The sequence below is a fragment of the Callorhinchus milii genome, unplaced genomic scaffold (genome assembly GCF_018977255.1).
Source record: "Callorhinchus milii isolate IMCB2004 unplaced genomic scaffold, IMCB_Cmil_1.0 Scaffold4, whole genome shotgun sequence".
NCBI lineage: Eukaryota > Metazoa > Chordata > Chondrichthyes > Chimaeriformes > Callorhinchidae > Callorhinchus > Callorhinchus milii.
This window is the reverse complement of record NW_024704745.1, coordinates 76,807,930-76,827,344: the sequence shown is the minus strand read 5'-3', so window position 1 is coordinate 76,827,344 and position 19,415 is coordinate 76,807,930. Positions and strand designations below refer to the sequence as shown.

Genomic DNA, 19,415 nt, shown 5'->3' with positions numbered 1-19,415 from the left:
AGGGTCAGTAATGCATATCAGAAACTCCCAGAGTCCTAGCCCACAATCCTCCAAATAAAATTGGTCATTCGTTTCATGGCTGTTTTGTGGGACATGTGTAATTGGGTTGTCGCATATGCATTTAAATACACAGTCTCTCCACAGTAAATCCTGTGAAGCACTTTGGGACGTCCTCTCGATGTGAAAGATGCTATACCAAATGAAAGGAATATTATCCTTTATTATGTACAGTTGGAGCCTGTTGTACCGTGTTTCGGGATACTGCAAGTTTGTATATAAGGAGTCCTGCAGCTCAGTGGGTAGAGCACTTGCAAGCGAGAGAATTGGGTTCAATTCCTGGCAGGGCAAAACCTTGGGCAAGTTTCCTTACTCCACATAATAATCCCTCAAGAAAAAAAAAACAATAATAAATTGGTCACTTCAATCCACGACTGTTTGTGGGACACTGCTGTACGCAATTAGCTGCTGCATTTTGCCCACAAATATAGTCAATTCACTTGAGAGTATATTCTGTGAAGCGCTTTGAGACGTCTAGAAGACGTGAAAAACACTAAATGAAACGCAAGGATTATTATACTATTTCTTTGTATAATTTGTACCCAGTGTGGACCAGCAGTTCACTAGATCTCTGGTAAATATCTGGCTCCCAGTGCCGACCGGCTGGCCACCTGCTTAAAGAAGCAGAAGGTTCGCAAGGTGGTGGTGCGCTCGCAACTGCTACAAACACGCACAAGACCACTTGTCAATGACCAGCTGGCTTCCTGTGCGTATACACAGCACAAGGGAAGTGATGTCGGTGGCAATCTGATGACCCGGAAGCCCTGACTGGTGGCCACCGTTATAATGTGAGGTTTGATTTTATGAACTTCTTCTCCAAAACACCCTGTTACCGTGGGGTTAGACTGACACGTGGACCCTATTGTCCTATTTTCCAGTGCAAGTGCCTATTTTCCAGTGCAAGTGTTAGAAAATAATCTTTGCAATTCCCCACTTTGTTCTTCATATGTAAATAACAGACCGTTACTCTCAACAGTCAAAGGTTACCTTGTTCAGTTGAGGACTATTGAATAAGCTACACCTCCAGTTTCGAGGGTTCATAAAAAATTGAGTTACAGTGTGACTACTATGCGGCAGAAGATTCAGTGGAATAATTCAGGTCTCCAGTACTTGTTTTCATGTTCAAATTCCTCCAAAGCCTCACCACTCCCTGCAACTCTCCAGCCCGGCTACTCCCTCTGCTCAGCGAACACTGACTTGCTTCATGTCCTGCACCCATCCATCGGTAGATGAGTTTTCAGTCATTTTGTCCCTGCAATCTGGAACTTATAGTAATAATAACAGCAAATATAAAACAACAGTGTCCCTCAAACAGTCATGGATTGAGTGACCCTTTTTTTTGGAGCTGTTATTCACCCTGAAAGCGATCTGCCTTTTGACTAATAACCAGGTTGCTACTTACTGCAAGGTAAAGAGAGGCATGTGGAGTAAGAACTTGCCTAGTGTTTCACCCTGCCCGAGAATTGAACCTGGGTCCTCTCGCTTGCGAGGTAGAAACTCTAACCACTACGCTACGGATCTCTAATCCTGAAGTTCTTCTGCCCTCCCTCCCCACCTTTAAAGCCTGCCTTAAGACCTTTCTTTTCAACCACCCTTCTGGTTACCTTCTCAACTCCCTCACCCCTCGTCCAAACTCCCATTCACCTCTGTGAATCGCTTTGAGACGTTCACCTGATGTGAAAGGCACAAAGTAAATGTAAAATCGTTGTTGTTCCATGGGCCAGTTTGAATATATTACATTTGTAATTTTTAAATATATTTTCTAGCTGGGTAAATAGATGGTTAATTTTTTTAAGCTAACCTACTATTCACTTATTTTCATGTGACTAATATTGCCTCTGGAATTTGCTTAGGCTAAAGAAGCACCAGAATGCTTTCTTGACTCCACCCATGTTGCTTGATGTCATCTGTGCCTGACTTCAAAACCCTTGTAATAACCGGTCTCTTTGATTGCAGCTTTGGCCAGTATCCTCAAATTACTCCTTCTATTTTGCTCACTGAACCCCATTAAAATCGTAAAGGAATTCTCTGCCTCAGTCCCGCTGCTTTGCTCCTTTTTTGTCCATCTACAGATCGCACCCAAAGATCTTCCTCTTCGATCGTGTCTATAGTTACCTCCCCTCTCTTCCCCAGCTCGGTGTCCAGCTCCGCCGTTATTAAGAACTCCAAGGCGCTATCCAGTGAGAAATTACCCTTTGTGAAAGGTGCTATATAAATGCATGTTGTTGCTGTTAGCAGCTTCTACAGTACTGCCCTACAGTGATTAAAGATTCAAAAGAAAGCTTTTGGAGGGAGAGATACATTTAGAACAATTATATAGCTTTACTGTGATATTACATTGGCTCTTTGTTTACACACATAATGCATAGAAGCAGCTTTTTGAATATGTAAAAGTGCATTTCAAACAAACTTATTGTTTGGGTTAATTAGCATTGGGTTATATATCCAGGTTGATCATTCATAAATGAATCCACTTAGTTATAGCCGCACAGCCTCACTTTACACTGACAATGGCTGTATGTATCCCATTGAGCCTATTCTTTGTGCAACTCTGTCATGATTTGTATATATTAACATAAGTAACTATTTTGTGTATACAGTGCCAGTTACTATAGTGTCTGCATTCACTGTACCCATTATTGAACAGTTCTTGCCCCCAAGTCTGAGAATGGCAGCTCTGAGGATCACAGGAGCGGTTTGGATGGGTAATGCCCTTTCGGCCATTTGATCTCAGTCTTCCAGAATATGCAATCTACCAACCTCCCGTTACAGCATCAAGCTGTTTCTTAAGTGATTCCACATGGTATAAGACAGGGCGAACACTAATGCAACAGGAAAGAGCCGAGGAAGAACAATGCAGTTCCATTTATTATAAAGGCCTGGGGCTAAGAGAGACAGACCAGAAAAGACTTACTTCTGCCAGTGCCACTCTAGATAGCCCGCTTGAGAAAGGTTTGCTGATGGCTTAGGAATTATTCCTAAAGTTTTATTTTCGCTCTTCCCTGTAGAGGCAGCACTGCTGAGATTGGAGTTTTGTACAATGATGCAATTGAACTCTGATGTCCCGACACTAACACTTCTGTGTCTAATCAACCCCCACCCCCTCTCCCCTCCCCCCCGGAGAGACACAGACACATGTGGACGGACACACTCGTACGTGGATACACACGCACTCGTACGTGGATGGACACACATGGGGGGGACACATACCCATTGGCTGTTTTCAGTTAAAATTATGACATGGAAATATTTAACCAGTAGCTTTACAAATGGAAATGGTAACAAGAGGAATGCCAATGAATAAGGCACTTTGGCACATAAGATCTCATAATTGCAGAATTCCCATCCTGGCATCTTCCTACCGTTGTTGGGATCCAGTTAGTGAATTTGTGTAATGTACTGAAGCAGGATAAATACATGGAATATGACCTTGCGAGGCACATAGTGCTTCTGCTTGAACCTATTGAATTAATAGCAGAAACTTATCGCTTCTATTTAAAATCCTTTGAAAATGTTAGTGCCTTCAATATTTGTCAGCTCAGCACAGCTCATTTGCCCTGGAGTGATAATGTTCATTTCAAACAACTCATATTGACTGGCTTTCTATCTTTGTAACATCGATATTATAAACCGATCCACATTTCTGCAAAAATATTGATGTATTTCTCATCTTATGATTCTCTCCCATATCTTGACTAATTGTCTTATCTACAACTTTCAACGGACAACTCTTGACTTTTCAGATAATGGCTTAATGCTAATTAAAACGCTATTTATTTTTCCCAGAATTAAATTCGATTTAGTGTCAAAATGCTATGAATAGCTACCTTTTTTTCTATTGCTCATTTTACTTAAATATTTTATCTCCATTGGTTGAGTTATTTGCAGGGTTTTATCAACGATTTGGTTTAATTGCATCTTTCTCTGAAGTGCCTTCACGTTCCATTTTTCTTACTTAGAAATTCAAACCACTTCCTGCCAACGTCCATGCCATCATTTTTTCTTGACTTTGAATCACTAACCACTGCAGTACATTGATAGTCATTCACTTAATTTACCCACTAATCTTACGTCCCAGACAACACTGATTGGGAAAATAATAATACAATAATTCTTTGATTTGTTAGAGTGCCTTATTGTGTTGTAGAGCTTCCTCAAAGCGCTTCACAGGATTTTGCAGTAAAGAGTAGTAAAATTATCATAATGAGGTTTACTGTAGATCATTTTACTACTCTTTACTGCAATGTGATTTATGCAAAGTATGAATTATATGAAACTTGCATTAGTTATAGGAAATTCAACCGGACTTGGACAAATGTATGATTTAGGTGATTATACGTGGAGTCCTGTAGCTCAGTGGTTAGAGCACTTGCCTCACAAGCAAGAGACCTGGGTTCGATTCCCGGCAGGGCGAAACCTTGGGCAAATTTCCTTACTCCCTCACCCCTGATAATAATCCCTCAAGAAACAAAATAATAAATTGCTCTCTTCAATCCACGACTGTTTGTGGTACACTTCTCTGCACAATTGGCTTCTGTGTTTCACCCACAAATATACAGTCAATTCACTTTACAGTACATTCTGTAAAGTGCTTTGAGATTTATGTGAGGTTTACTATAGTTTGTAGGCACCCAATTTGCGCACAACAATATCCTACAAACAGACTTGAAGTGAATAAACCAGTGGGACAGAATAATAAATATGGAGTGGAATGTCTTAGTTAGAAGAGTAGTTGAGCAATAACAGCAAAATTACATTTGTATAGCGCCTTTCACGTTGGGAGAAGAATCTATATTGGCTTTTAGAGGTAATGCAAGAAATATCTGAAAAGGAGTAATATGATATCTGGGTGGGGGGGGAGAAGGGAAAGACATTTGTAGATGAGCTGAATGGCCTCCTCTTGATCTGTAAACCTATTTGATTCTCTGGAAGCACAGGGAGACTGAGGCAACCAAGACACTTCTTCGGTGGAGAAAAGGGGGAGGCCAGTTCAAAAGCTTTGCTGAAGAAAGTGGAGTCATTAGCGTGTAGTACAAGGATCGGGCCAAGCTGTTTCATGAGCAATTTTCTGCACATGGGCTTGTAACCTTGTAAAATGTTTTTTTTGTGTGTGTGTGGGGAATGATTCAAGGACAGACTATTTTTCTGTTCGTTCGTAATGTAATTATTCTCTTTAGAATCGTACACGGTTTATGCTTTATGCTTTATAAAGCGAAGTGTGTTTAGGTTGATGGATGTAGCTTTAGCATCAGTTTTCAGAGAGAGGAAATGCTGGTCTATATCCAGCAGAGACGGAATCAGGCCACTCATTTCCGATTCAATTGTTGGCCTTCAGAAGGAAGCAATTTTTTTTTGCGAGTTCTCTTTTAGTTCACTTGACTATGCTTCCCAAAACTGAGAAGGAAAGGAGTGATTTTATGTCTCTACATAAAATATTTTTTTGCCAGTACTTAAGTTAATATTTTTCTGTAAATTTAGTTGCTTTAACTATGTATTCTACCTGACCTAAATATATACACCTAAATCTTAGCTACAAATCATTACTATTGCTGTTTTTATTTGTTGGAAAACAAACTACAACTGATTCAGAACTCCGCTGCCTGTATTCTCCCCACACTAGACTCCGTACCCCCATCACATCAGTCCTCGCCAGTCTCCACTGGCTCCCTCTCATTTCAAGATTCCTCACACTCGTCTACAAATCCCTTTCACTCCCTGGCACCCCCCTACATTTCTGATCTCCTTTCTCCCCACTCCACTACTCGCTGCCTCCGCTTGGCTGGCTCTGGCCTCCTGCTTGTCCCTCCGCATCACCATTGGTGGCCGCGCTTTCAGCCACTACGCCCGACTCCTGTCAGGTTCCACCACTGTTAAGCGCTCGCAGACGCTGCCCCAGCGTGAAGGGCTTCATGTCAATGCAAGTTGTCGTTGCGTTGAGTGATAAGTTACTCTGATGATATGATGAGCTGCTGGTTAGACTGGAGTTACATTCCTTAGAGCAAAGGAGGATATAAGGGGTGATTTGATTGAGGTACAGGCATGTAAAATAAGGAATGGAATGGCAAGTTGTGGATGACTCTTTGGTAGAGGGATCTATTACAAGGGGCAGAGACTTAAACCAGAACCAAGATGGTCAGAACTGAGATGAGGAAGATTTCGTCACACAAGTTGGTTGTGAAGATGTGGAACACTCTGTCCCAGAAAGCTGTAGAGGGAAAATCAGTAGTGATCTTTAATCGAGCGATGGACAGATATTTTGGTAGTCCAGTAGTCCTTTGGGAGTCCTGCAGCTCAGTGGTTAGAGCACTCGTCTTCCAAACGAGATATCTGGGCTCAATTCCAGGCAGGGGGCGAAACCTTGGGCAAGTTTCCTCACTCCACACGCTTAATAATAATCCCTCCAAAAAACAATAATAAATTGGTCATTTTCAATCCACGACTGTTTGTGGGACACTGATGTGCGCAATTGGCTGCCGCGTTTCGCCCACAGATATACACTCAATTCACTTTACAGTCTATTCTGTGAAGCGCTTTGAGATGTCGAGAAGATGTGAAAAGCGCAATATCAAATTCAAGAATTATTATTGTTATAGTAGAGCTATTCAAGGAATGTGGCAAAAAGGGATGTAAATGATCTGCCAAGGTCTAAATAAGTGATGAAACACACTCAATGGGTTCCTTTTCTCTTACGTATTGTGACATTATTTTGACTTTCGAATTGAGTTAAAATTTATGAAAGTCCTTGATGAGCATTTCTTTCTTCCCCCACCCCATCCCAATCTGCCGATTCTGAACAGGGTATTGTAACTTAATCTTGTAGCTAGTTTTCTTGAAAATAGCCACTGAAAGGATTGAAGTTTTTGCAGTCGGTACATTGAATCATTAACAATTTTGGATCAATCATCAAACTTTCTTTTGCTCTTTTCGCTCTATCTACACCGTGTGCTTGGTGATGTTGGCAGACTGTGTTTCAGTGTCGGTAATGAAACCTCCTTTCAGTCCTCGTGTGTAATTGAAACACAGTTTTCCTAATTGTCAGGCTGTTCTTTTGCGAGCAGATGTGCATCAATGTATAACGCACATCTGCAGATATTGAAGTTATTTTGAAAGTGTCTTAAGATGGTTGTTGTCATTGAAGCATGATTGTAAGAAGAAATGTCTGCGTTCTATCCTTTCCACAGAGCTTGTAAACATTTCAATTCAAAGCACGTAGGAAAGCTTTGGCAGTAAGTTTGATTCCTGAGGCAGGGAATGTTTTGAATGTTTAAGTCCAATACCCCAAGGAATAGCACAGTACTGCCATGGTACTGTGTTTTTCCAGATTTGGGCACCTTCTAAGGTGGTGCAGTGCTTAAGTCGCTGCTTATCTTAATGGCACTGATCTCTAGTTATGGTCTGGTTACAGGAGCCCCAGATAATGTAGAAAAGCCTAGGATCATTTCTACAATTGAACTCTTATTTCTATTTCAATCGCATTGCTCAATACAGGAACGGACCGATGCTTGTGGTGACCTTAAAACCCGGAAGGTGGACATTTTCATTTTAGGGGGAGTCAGCGCTGTGAGCACAGTGTAGACATGGTGTATTAAATTCAATAGTAGATCCATGTTATAAGCAAACCCCCTCTCAACTAGGTCCCTTTTAAGGGGGGCTTCCTGTAGTTGATCACAGATTTGGACGTATCATTGTACAGGGGACCAAAAAGTCATGATAACTACCCTATTATCTAAAAAAAATCATAATTTCTTAAAGACGTATTAGACATTGTAATTATCACAAATTTTTGGTCACTCTGTAAAAAAAACTGTATAACAGCAATAGAAAAAGTACCTCATAGATTCACCAGGATGTTGCTAAGAATGAGGAGTTTCTGGTATGGAGAGTGACTTGAAAATTTGGGTTTTTTTTTACATTACATCTGAGAAGGTGTTCCAAGACCGTGAAATGTTATGGTAGGATAAATAGTAAGTTTATATCCACTGCCTTAATGAGTCATTAACGGGACGCTGCAACCTTTTAAGATGATCACAAAAGGAATTAAAGGGGAGGTTAGAAAAATAATTCATGCACACAAGGTGACTGGAATGTAGAATTCTCAGTCCAAACCATAACACAACAGCAAAATTACATTTATATAGCGCCTTTCACAACGGAAGGATGACGGTTTGCTCCCAACCTGAGGGTTGGAATCAAGAGGGGCGGAGGGATGCCCGAAAACATGATCAAAGAGTGAATCAGTTGTTTTTAAGAGGGAATTAGATAGATACTTAAAGGACTAAGTGAGAATGGAATTGGATTAGGTAAGGGGGGGGTCCAACCTTTTGGCTGCTAATTGCCGTATTTGAGAAACATCCGAGGGCCGCATAAGCAATATATTTGCGTATCCCTTTCCGGAAACAAAAGCCGTAAGAATCCAATAGAAATCCTATGTTTTAAATTGTGTAACTATTACTTGATTTCACTATGTTTCAGTGACAGTGCAAACTTTAAACGGGCAATGTAAAAATTCATCCAAATCTTAAAACAATAATACACTTTTATCAATAAAGCACATATATATATATCCAAGACGGTGTTCTGTGGTCGGGGGGAGGGGGAGGGAACGTTTGGAAGAGAATTTCCTCTTTCCGGAGTTTTCATCTCCTTTAAGATTAAAAGTTCTAACGTGCAAGCAAATCGGAAAAATTCAGATAAATGTCTGAAATAGAAGTTAAACTGGATTGCAATGCTCAGCCAAAAGAATCCAACCAGACTAACATCGGAATATAAAGTGGTGGCGGTCTGCCCGGTCGGTGTGCATTCCAGGAAAGGGAATCTGTACCACATTTACTAGGCTGAATCTCCTCTGGATTCTTGTTGAAGATTAAACTGCCTTCTCCCCACACTCCCCATCACACGTGGTTTGCCGTTTATTTTACTTCAGCTGTTGGTGACTTCATTACCATGGTACCTTTAACCTTGATAGACGATTAAACGGCATCAGATGAAGGCACCATTGTTTAATCAGAACGCGCCCTATATTCTGAAATATTCAAACTATACATTCAGTTGAGGTGTAAGATACCGTTTAATATTAGGCTTTGCATATAATAGCAAATACTGATGACTTGTTCACAAAGTGCATTGTGATTTGCTTTATTGGAATATCGTTGCATAATCTGTACTTTAGGGCAAAGGGCATATCCACAGCCCTGCCTTCTTTGCTCTGTATCTAGTTTGGTTGTGGGTGAGGAATTACAGTCCGTTAAGGAATCTCTGCATTTTTCACTCTCCTTTTCATTGTTTACGTAAGCGCTTTGCATTTCTCGGTATGTTTGTTCGATAGCTAATCTCAGCAGTTTACCTTCGCGGGAGTTGCCAAGTGTCAATGAGGCCATTTCCATTGTGTTCTGCCTCTGATTGACGGCCTGCAACCCAGTTACAGTTTTGTGTTGTGTCTATTCAAAAATATGTGATCCCTAAACTGCTGCGAAAAACATTTGAGTACTTTCACATTCTCTCAACTCTTTTGAGTTCTTCTTCATGGAGTCCTGTAGCTTTAGTGGTTAGAGAACTTGCCTCGCAAGCGAGAGGACCTGGGTTTGATTCCTGGATGAGGTGAAACCTCAGGCAAGTTTCCTTTCTCCACCCGCCACTGTTTACCAAGCAGTAAGTAGGGACCCAGTTATTAGTCGATTGGCAGATAGCTATTTATCTATTCAAATAAATAATAATAATATGGTCACTCAATCCATGACTGTTTGTGGACACAGCTGTGCGCAATTGGCTGCTGCATTTCGCCCACAAATAATAATAATAATAATTCTTGCATTTGATATAGCGCTTTTCACGTCTTCTCGACGTCTCAAAGCGCTTCACAGAATAGACTGTAAAGTGAATTGACTGTATATTTGTGTGCGAACACGGCAGCCAATTGCGCACAGCAATGTCCCACAAACAGTCATGGATTGAAAATGACCAATTTATTATTGTTTTTGGTTTTGGAGGGATTATTATTAGGCTCTGTGTGGAGTAAGGAAACTTGCCCAAGGTTTCGCCCTCTGCCTGGAATTGAACCCAGGTCTCTCACTTGCAAAGCGAGTGCTCTAACCACTGAGCTACAGGACTCCAAATATACAGTCAATTCACTTTACAGTTTATTCTGTGAAGCGCTTTGAGACGTCTGGAAGACGTGAAAAGCGCTATATCAAATGGAAAGATTATTATTATTAAAGGCTTCTTCTTTCTGCTGATTCTGGCCATATCTGACATGAGTTGGAGTAGAATCACGAAATACAAATATAAGGTCATTTGGCTCAACATGTTTGAGCATGTACTGCTCACTGAAAATCATCTGCCTAATCCCGATCCCTGTCCTTCCTCCATATCCTGTTTATTGAGACCTTGTTCTGATGTGGAAGGTACTACATACATATAAATTGTAATGCATTGTTTTCATGTATATTTAAATACTTGTCTAATTCCCTTACAATAGGCATTCCTACCTCTGAGATCCAAATCCACCGAATAAAACTGCTCATAAATTGGACCATAATCTTGCTCAAGGTATAAATGTCAAGCGATCGATCATTTGAAATATGGAAAATTTAAACAACAAAATTATATTTATATTTCGCCTTTCACTTCAGAAGGACTTGCAGAGGCACTAAACTGTTGCAACAATACGGAGTATTCTGCAGAGGTCGAGTTAAGGAACATTGGTGGGGTCAGAGTAGAGGGAGTTTTAATCTTTAATCCCCAACAATACTTAGCCTAGTGTTTACAGTACTTTGTTTTTGTCGATACTAGGTGTGAATATGGGTCGGTTATACTGGGTTTTGTTCATCATTGCAGGCAGTCACACCCTCACTTTCAGGGCAGAATTTTAAAGAGAAAAAATGCTCATGCTGTGATTGGAGATATATAGCATCTTTAGCCCGGGGATGGGGGGAGGTGGAGTTGGGAGGGTGCGAAGGTGAATATCTGTTTTGTAAGAAAGTGAGAAACAGCAGAAGGTGGGATAAACGGTTGTGCATTATAAATATAACTGAATGAGTTGGAGCTTATATAACGTGGGCAGATCAAGTTGATGAACAAAATTAGCATCAGGATTTGGATTCACATTGATGGGCAAGTTTGTGTTAGGGTCACCAATATCCAGTCTAAGTTGGCGTGAAATACAATGTTAACCTGCCTGTATGAAAATGTCTCGCCAGTTATTCATGCTGATGTTTTAGAATTTTGTAATGTTCCTACACTCCACCGCTTTGTGCCAATGTCGAGAATCATACAATGAAACTTACGGACTTCCTAGCAAGTTCAAACCTATTCCCTGATTTACAATCCAATCGACAAATACAGGAACTTCAGAGATACTGCAGTGAATATTACTGCCGTGAACATACTCCAGAGAGCTGCAGGAAGGTGATCTCAAGTTTCAGTGCAGCAAAATCATAAAGGTTTGCCAAGAATTGATGAAAATCTGACACCATCATAGACGGCTGTCTTTGAAATCTCATGTTGCACATTCGACAAATTTCTCTGAAATGGTCGGACAATTTTATTACTGTAACTCGATACCTGATTCACGTGGATGAAAACAGTTTAAAAAAAAACTTGTGTTTGTGATGTAGCCTTCTTCCCTCTTTACATTGATGCCCAAATCCTTTACCAAGGTGACTTAAGTAAATGCTTTTTTATATTGGATATCCAGTCGAGTGTTAACATTAACCCATCTCCATACTTAAAAGAGCTGAGATTGTGTTTGTCTGATGTTGAGTGCACCCTGTTTACTTTATCCCAGAGAGGTTAGGCACAGGTTGGCAAAAGCCAAGGCTTAGGAACCCTACAATTGCTAAGATTCCCAGTCCCCAATGACAGGTCCGCTCCTGCTGTTGAGACAGACGGACTGGTTGGTCGTGAACAATGTTTTGGAGTACAGTATTGCAGACCTGGCTGGCTGAGGAACCAGACCATAAGACGTAGGAGCAGGAGTAGGCCATTCGGCCCCTCGAGCCTGCCCTGCCATTTAATAATTGGCTGATCTTGCAAAATTCTGAAAGTTGCACTGTTCAAAGCTGTATTTTTTCACGTTGCACCAACAGGATTCAACTTGTTAGCCAGTGTATTTTGTTTCAGCAAATAGTTGAGTTCCTCCTTGGAAATATTGTGCAACACTGTTAGGACAGTTAATTAGAGTACGATTCTACAGTCGTGTTTTGCGAAGATCTTAGATTATGTTGCCTACAAATACCACAGTCACTGCCCTTTACAATCCTTGATGTCCCCCCCTGACTTGAACGATGTTATATCAAGTGCAAGGATAGTTATTTTCCTGTTACTTTTACAGTACATCCTGTGAAGGGTTTTGAGACATTTTGACAATACAATGAAGCTCTCTCTCAATGCAATGATGAGTATTATTGAAATTATTACTGAAGTAGCAGTGCATTGGCACGTTCTCTCAATGTGAAATACACTATATAAATATAAATTTATTATTATTATTTCAGAAGCAACCAGAGCGCTATTCCTTTAGAGTCTACACCGCTATATTGTACATTGTCCCGGGCATGAGAATTCTTATCAATTCCAGGCAGAGGGCGAAACCTTGGGCAAGTTTCTTTACTCCATACGCCTAATAACAATCCCTCCAAAACAAAACAATAATAACTTGGTCATTTTCAATCCACGACTGTTTGTGCGACACTGCTGTGCGCAATTGGCTGCTGCTTTTCGCCCACAAATATACAGTCAGTTCACTTTACAGTCTATTCTGTGAAGCCCTTTGAGACGTCGAGAAGACATGAAAAGCGCTATATCAAATGCAAGGATTATTATTATCTTCTAACCTAATTCTATTTACCCGCCCTATCTCCATATCCCTTAATCCCTCGATCCTTTAGAAATCTATCAACCTTAGTCTTGAATGTGTTCAAGGACTGAGCATCCACAGCCTCTGGGATAGAGAATTCCACAAATTCACTACCCTCTGAGTGAAGAAATGTTTCCTCAACTCAGTTCGAAAAGGCTGACCCTTAATCTTGAGATTTAGATTCTCCAGTTTTAGATTTTAGATTCCCCAACCAGGGGAAACAGTCTCATGGCATCTACCCTGTCAAGACCCTTAAGAATCTTATAGGTTTCTGTAAGATCACCTCTAATTCTTCTAAATTCTAGAGAATATAGGCCTAGTTTACTCAACCTATCCTCATAGGTCAACCCCCTCATTCCAGGAACCAACCTAGTGTATCTACGCTGCACCCCCTTTAAGGCGAGTATGTCCTTTCTTAAATAAGGAGACCAAAACTCACACAATATTCTAGGTGCGGTCTCACCCAAGGCCTTATACAATTGCAGCAAGACTTCCCTACTCTTGTACTCTAAGCCTTTTGCAACGAGCGCCAACATGGCATCAGCCTACCTAGTTGCTTGCTGTACCTGCATACTAACTTTGTGACTGGTGTATAAGGACACCCAAATCCCTCTGAACACTAGCACTACCTAGTCTCTCCCCCTCTAGAAAATAATCCGCTTTTCTATTTCTACTACCTACAACAACAACAAAATGACATTTATAGACTGCCTTTCACGTCGGGACATCCCAAAGCACTGAACAGTCAGCTGTTGGGGCCTGAGCATGGGGGAGGGGTGGTGTAGGGGTGAGGGAAGGTAGAGAGGTGGGAGGGAGACCAAAGGCACAGTCAAAGAAAAGAGTCTTGAGACTGGCCTTGAAGGATGCGAGGGAGGAAGCGAGGCGAAGGGACCGTGGGATGGAGTTCCAGAGTGTGGGGGCAGAGAGGCTGAAAACCCGGCCACCGATGTTCGGGCAGGAGACATGGAGTAGGCCAGAGCCTGATGAATGGAGGGAGCGGGCAGGTTTGTAGGGAGTCAGCAGGTCAGAGGGCAAGGCCATGGATGGCCTTAAAGGTGAGGACAAGGATCTTGAACTCGATCCTCTGGGGGATGGGGAGCCAGTGGAGTCGTGAGAGGGTGGGAGTGATGGAGTCGCGGAGCTTGGTGCGTACCTAGGTGAATAACTTCACACTTCCCCATGTTATACTCCAAATGCCACCTTCTTGCCCACTCACCTAGCCTGTTTATTTCCCTTTTCATTTTTTGTGTGTCATCCTCACAGCTTACTCTCCCACCTATCTTCGTATCATCTGCAAATTTAAATATGTTAAGTTTTATGTCCTCGTCTAGATCATTGACCTAGATTGTAAATAGTTGAGGCCCAAGCACTGATCCTTGTGGCACTCCACTAGTCACATCCTTCCAATCTAAGAAGGACCAGTTTATCCCTACTCTGTTTTCGTTCTGTTAGCCACTCTTCGATCCATGCTAATATATTACCCTTAATTCCATGGCGCCCTATCTTATGTGGCATCTTGTCGAATGCCTTCTGGAAATCCAAATACACCACATCTACTGGTTCCCCCCTATCTAACCTGCTAGTTACATCCTGAAAAAACTCTATAATATTTGTTAAACATGATTTCTCTTTCATAAAGCCATATTGGCTCTGCCTAACCCGGTTATGATTTTCTAAGTACCCTACAATGACGTCCCTAATTAAGGACTCTAGAATTTTCCCTACTACCGAGTCAGACTGACTGGTATATAGTTCCCCATTTTTTGTCTCCCACCCTTCTTAAGTATTGACGTTACATTTGTGACCTTCCAGACTACTGGGACGGTCCCAAACGATGGACTCGATTCCGACTTTCTATTGCCAGGCATGTCATGTTGGAAACCACTCAGCATTGAAGAGATTCCACTTACTTCCCTGCTTTGCTTTGGTCACTCAATCCACGACCTCACAGAAGAGCTTCGCAGAATATACTTTAAAGTGGATTAGCTATGTATTTTGTGGGCAAAACGCGGCAGGAAGATCCCTCTTGAATAAAATAAAGAGGGGATTACATCGGGATTTGTTTGACACTGTTGACCATTCTATTCTTATCCATCACCTCTCTCTCAGCTCTACCTACATGATTCTGTCCATCTCCATTTCGTACCTTCTAACGGCTTCTCCTCCAGCCGTCGTTCCACAGGGCTCTGCCTTGGTCCTCTTTGACATTTACATGTTCTCAATCAGTAGTTGTATTCGCAAGCATGGGGTTAACTTCTACATGTATGCAGATGATACCCAACTCTATCTCTCTCCCTTCACCCTCGACTCCAAGACCACTGCTGTCTTGATGGATTGTCGTCAGAGTTCTGGATGAGAGCCAAGTTTCTCCAATTGAACGTCAACAAGACGAAGGCCCTCCTGCTTGGCTCCCGTCAGCACCTCTTCACCTCGGGCGCTGACAGCACCACTATTCATGGACGCACTCTATACCTCACCAACATCGGTGTCTTGATCGACCTTCAACTGTCTTTTAAACCCCACATCCATGCCATGGCCCATTCTGCCTTCCACCACCTCCGCCACTACCTCTCCCCTCAAACCGCTGAGCCCCTCATCCATGCTTTCATTATGTCCAGGCATAATTATATGGGACGTACCAACTCTTCCCTCCACAAACTGCAGATTATTCTGAACTCTGCAGCTTGTGTACTCTCCCACACCAGGCTCCATGACCCTATCACCCCCATCCTCGCCTGGCCCCATCTCCCAGAGGATCAAATTTAGAATCCTCATCCTCACTTTTAAAGTCCTCTGGTCTTTCCCCTCCCTAGGTCTCTGATCTACTAACACCTTAAAAACCCTTGCGCTCCCTCTGCTCCATGTCCCCCAATGCTGCATGCTCCACCATCGATGGTCAGGCTTTCAGCCTTTCTACCCCCACCCTCTGGAACTCCATCCCTCAATCCCTTTGTCATGCCCCCTTCTTTTCTTCCTTCTACTCCATCTCCAGACCTTCCTCTGATCATTCTCCCACCTCCACCCTTTGCCTCCAGCCCTCTCGATTCAAGCCCAAGCCCAGGTGTTGCGTCACTGTCCAGCGTCTTGGGTCATCCTCCTGACGGGAAGGGCACTATATAAATGCAAGTAGTTGTTATTCCCCCTTCCAGTGGCACTTGCTGTTCATTGTTTACCAGTGCACTAAGGGGTGAAGACAAAGCAGAGGAAACATGGTCCAGAACAGTCTCATTTAAGCAGCAACATTTTAACCAAGGTCTCAGCCTGTTAGTTCTGTTGAGAACGAGGGAAGCTGAAAAAGGTGAAAAGAAATGTCTTTCATTTGAGGAATGGGGTGATTAATATAGCACTTTGTGTCTATCCAACTGATGGAAAGATATAATAATAATCCTTGCATTTGATATAACGCCTTATATCTTCGAGATGTCTCAGAGCGCCTCACTGAATATACTGTAAAGTGAATTGACAGTATATTTTGTGGGCGACACGCAGCAGCCAATTGCGCACAGCAGTGAGTGTGAAATTAATAATAATAATCCTTGCATTTGATATAGCGCTTTTCACGTCGGGAGGACGTCCCAAAGCGCTTCACAGAACACACTGTAAAGTGAATTGACTGTATATTTGTGGGCGAACGCGGCAGCCAATTGCGCACAGCAATGTCCCACAAACAGTCGTGGATTGAAAATGACCAATTTATTATTGTTTTTGGTTGTGGAGGGATTATTATTAGGCTCTGTGTGGAGTAAGGAAACTTGCCCAAGGTTTCGCCCTCTGCCTGGAATTGAACTCAGGTCTCTCACTTGCAAAGCGAGTGCTCTAACCACTGAGCTACAGGACTCCAAATTGTACTCTTTCCTCATTGTTGTTAAGGCTGCGGATGAATGAGCTCTTTCATTGTCAACTACACCCGCAAGATCTGTCTGCAGATCAGTCGTGCTCAGTCAAAAAAACATTATTGATTCTGAGAATCAGGTGAATATTACACATTGGTGTGAAACTTCACACATTAAGCGACGAGTTTCCTTGTATAATCACCCATTTTTACATTCCATTTCCGGCCTCCTTCCTCAATGGTCATTTTTTTCAGCAGTTAAGTTTCCCTTTCCTGTCACGGTTATTTTCGCATATGCATTCCAGGCCGGGACGCTACCCAGCGTGAAGGGCACTATATAAATGCATGTTGTTGTTGCATTGTAAGCATGTTCCTTTGCAATCTTTTCTGGATCCCAAGCCTGTACAAAGTCATACGTAATTGAACACACAAATTTAATAGAAGCGGTGACTTTTTGGGAGTTGCGATTTATTCATTTATATTTAGGGATCAGTCTGGCTCAGTTGGTAGTTCTCTCGCTTCTCAGTCAGAAGATTGTGGGTTCAATGTATGAATTAATAGCTGGTTGTTACCTTCTTAAATAATATTCATCCCATTGATTGATTTATTGATTTTGTGACACCTTCTCTCTCTGCCTTGCTCTCTCTCTCTCTCTCTCTCTGCAACCATGGGACAAGCTTAGCTGAATTTTATGAAGCCTGTATAGGCAGGAGTATCGATCCTATTATCTCCACTAAATGGGATCAGCCAGTCCCTCTTGGGGAATAAGCAAACAGTGCAGATAATTGGGCCACAAAAAATGCAAATTGGCTAGTTTACCGAATAGGATTCAACTTCTAAAGTTACTTGTTTTAAGAGCATTGGATTCAAGACCCTTAACATAATTTCCATATTCAGCACCTACATGTTTTGACAGACAGGCCTGAAATACAGTATTTAAATATGGCTTCGTATTGTTTGTTTTGTATTGGATTTGTTTCTGAGCTACATTTGCTTTACAATAATACAGTTCTGTTGGAAAAGGGACTTTTATAGTTTTGGGAACACACGTCTACAAAAATCAGTTAATACACTGTGTCACTGAATCCTGTGAAGCACTTTGAGACATCCTCCTAATGTGAAAGGCACTATATCAAATGCAAGGATTATTTTATTTGGAGTCCTGTAGCTCAGTGGTTAGAGCACTCGCTTTGCAAGTGAGACACCTGAGTTCAATTCCAGGCAGAGGGCGAAACCTTGGGCAAGTTTCCTTACTCCACACACCTAATAATAATCCGTCCAAAACCAAAAACAATAATAAATTGGTCATTTTCAATCCACGACTGTTTGTGGGACATTGCTGTGCGCAATTGGCTGCTGCGTTCGCCCACAGATATACAGTCAATTCACTTTACAGTGTGTTCTGTGAAGCGCTTTGAGACATCTAGAAGACGTGAAAAGCGCTATATCAAATGCAAGGATTATTATTATTACTTTACAGCCATTGTGCCATTAATACGTTTTGTGTGTGTGTGTTTGCATATATCTCTCTCTTTCCCTTCCTCCCTCTCTCTCTCTCTCTCTCTTTCTCTCTCTCATTGTCCTTGTCCCTGTCTCTCGGTCTCCCTTTTCTTTGGCAATGGTTTATCTTTAAGCATGTGTTCACCCTTATCTGTGTTTCTCTTGCGATCTCCTCTCTATCTTGTCTCAGCCACTATCCTCCTTTCTCTACCTATCTCGTTTATCTCTCTGTCTCCTAGTGCGCACACATTACTGTATTTCTTGCGCTCCCTCTCCCTCTGTATGGCCTCGCTCTGTCCTCTATCTTCGCTACCGCACCTCTCGCTTACCCAGGTATTTTTCTATCCTGTCCCCAACTCCATACCACTGCTGTGGCCTTGACTAAGGGAATGATATTTAATTGTCCTAAGTTGAAGTTCAACTCTTATTTTTCCATATGATACAGCAACCTGGTAGGAATGTGTGTGGGGGGCTGGAAGAACACCAGTGTGAAGAGCAATACACTTTTATCTTATCAATGCATACAAAAAAAAGTGTTCTTGGATTGTACAACGCCAGTCAATGGTGTAGGGAGATAGGGTGCTACTGTATTCTAGGTGTGTGTGTGGCTGCAGTTTTCCACAATGGCCATGAACTGAAGGGAAATGTGACTGAAACTGCTGGTAAAATAAACATTGTGGAAGGAGGCCGGAAATGGAATGCATTACAATTCCTCAATAATTATCAAGTCTTTACGGTAAGTTTATAAAAAATAAAGCAAGGATTATTATTATTAAAGCAGCTGGATTAAATTTGCTGGGAGCAGGTGGAGAGATATTAAAACGTTTCATAAAATCCAGGTCAATTTACTTAATCATTAAAGATTTACATTGATTAGAGTCAAATTAATCATTGAGTACCGTAAATGTCTTTCCTCCCCCCCCCCCCCCCGCCCATTTGATTCCTTATGTTGTGAGGGAAAGTATAGATAACCTCCAGGCCATGGGTTTGCATCTTCTGTCCATTGTTTTGTGTTTTGACCTTACTAATCCCCAGAATACAGCCTGTTTAATTTAATCACATTAGTTTGTATGTTACTGAACCCTGCAGCCATCAAGATGCTTTCAAATGGACCTTAGCGAAATACAACTCCTAGACTGCAGAGCACTAAAGCGTCAATCCTTAACAAGTACT

General features: G+C 41.8%; 1 protein-coding gene and 1 non-coding gene across 2 annotated transcripts in view; both read left to right on the top strand.

Annotated features, from left to right (window-relative positions):
• Nucleotides 1–19,415, top strand: part of tmem131 (transmembrane protein 131) — a 128,944-nt gene that overhangs the window by 37,039 nt on the left and 72,490 nt on the right.
• On the top strand, nt 4,400–4,471 carry trnav-cac. Its single transcript has one exon. It is a non-coding gene; the product is annotated as a tRNA-Val (tRNA).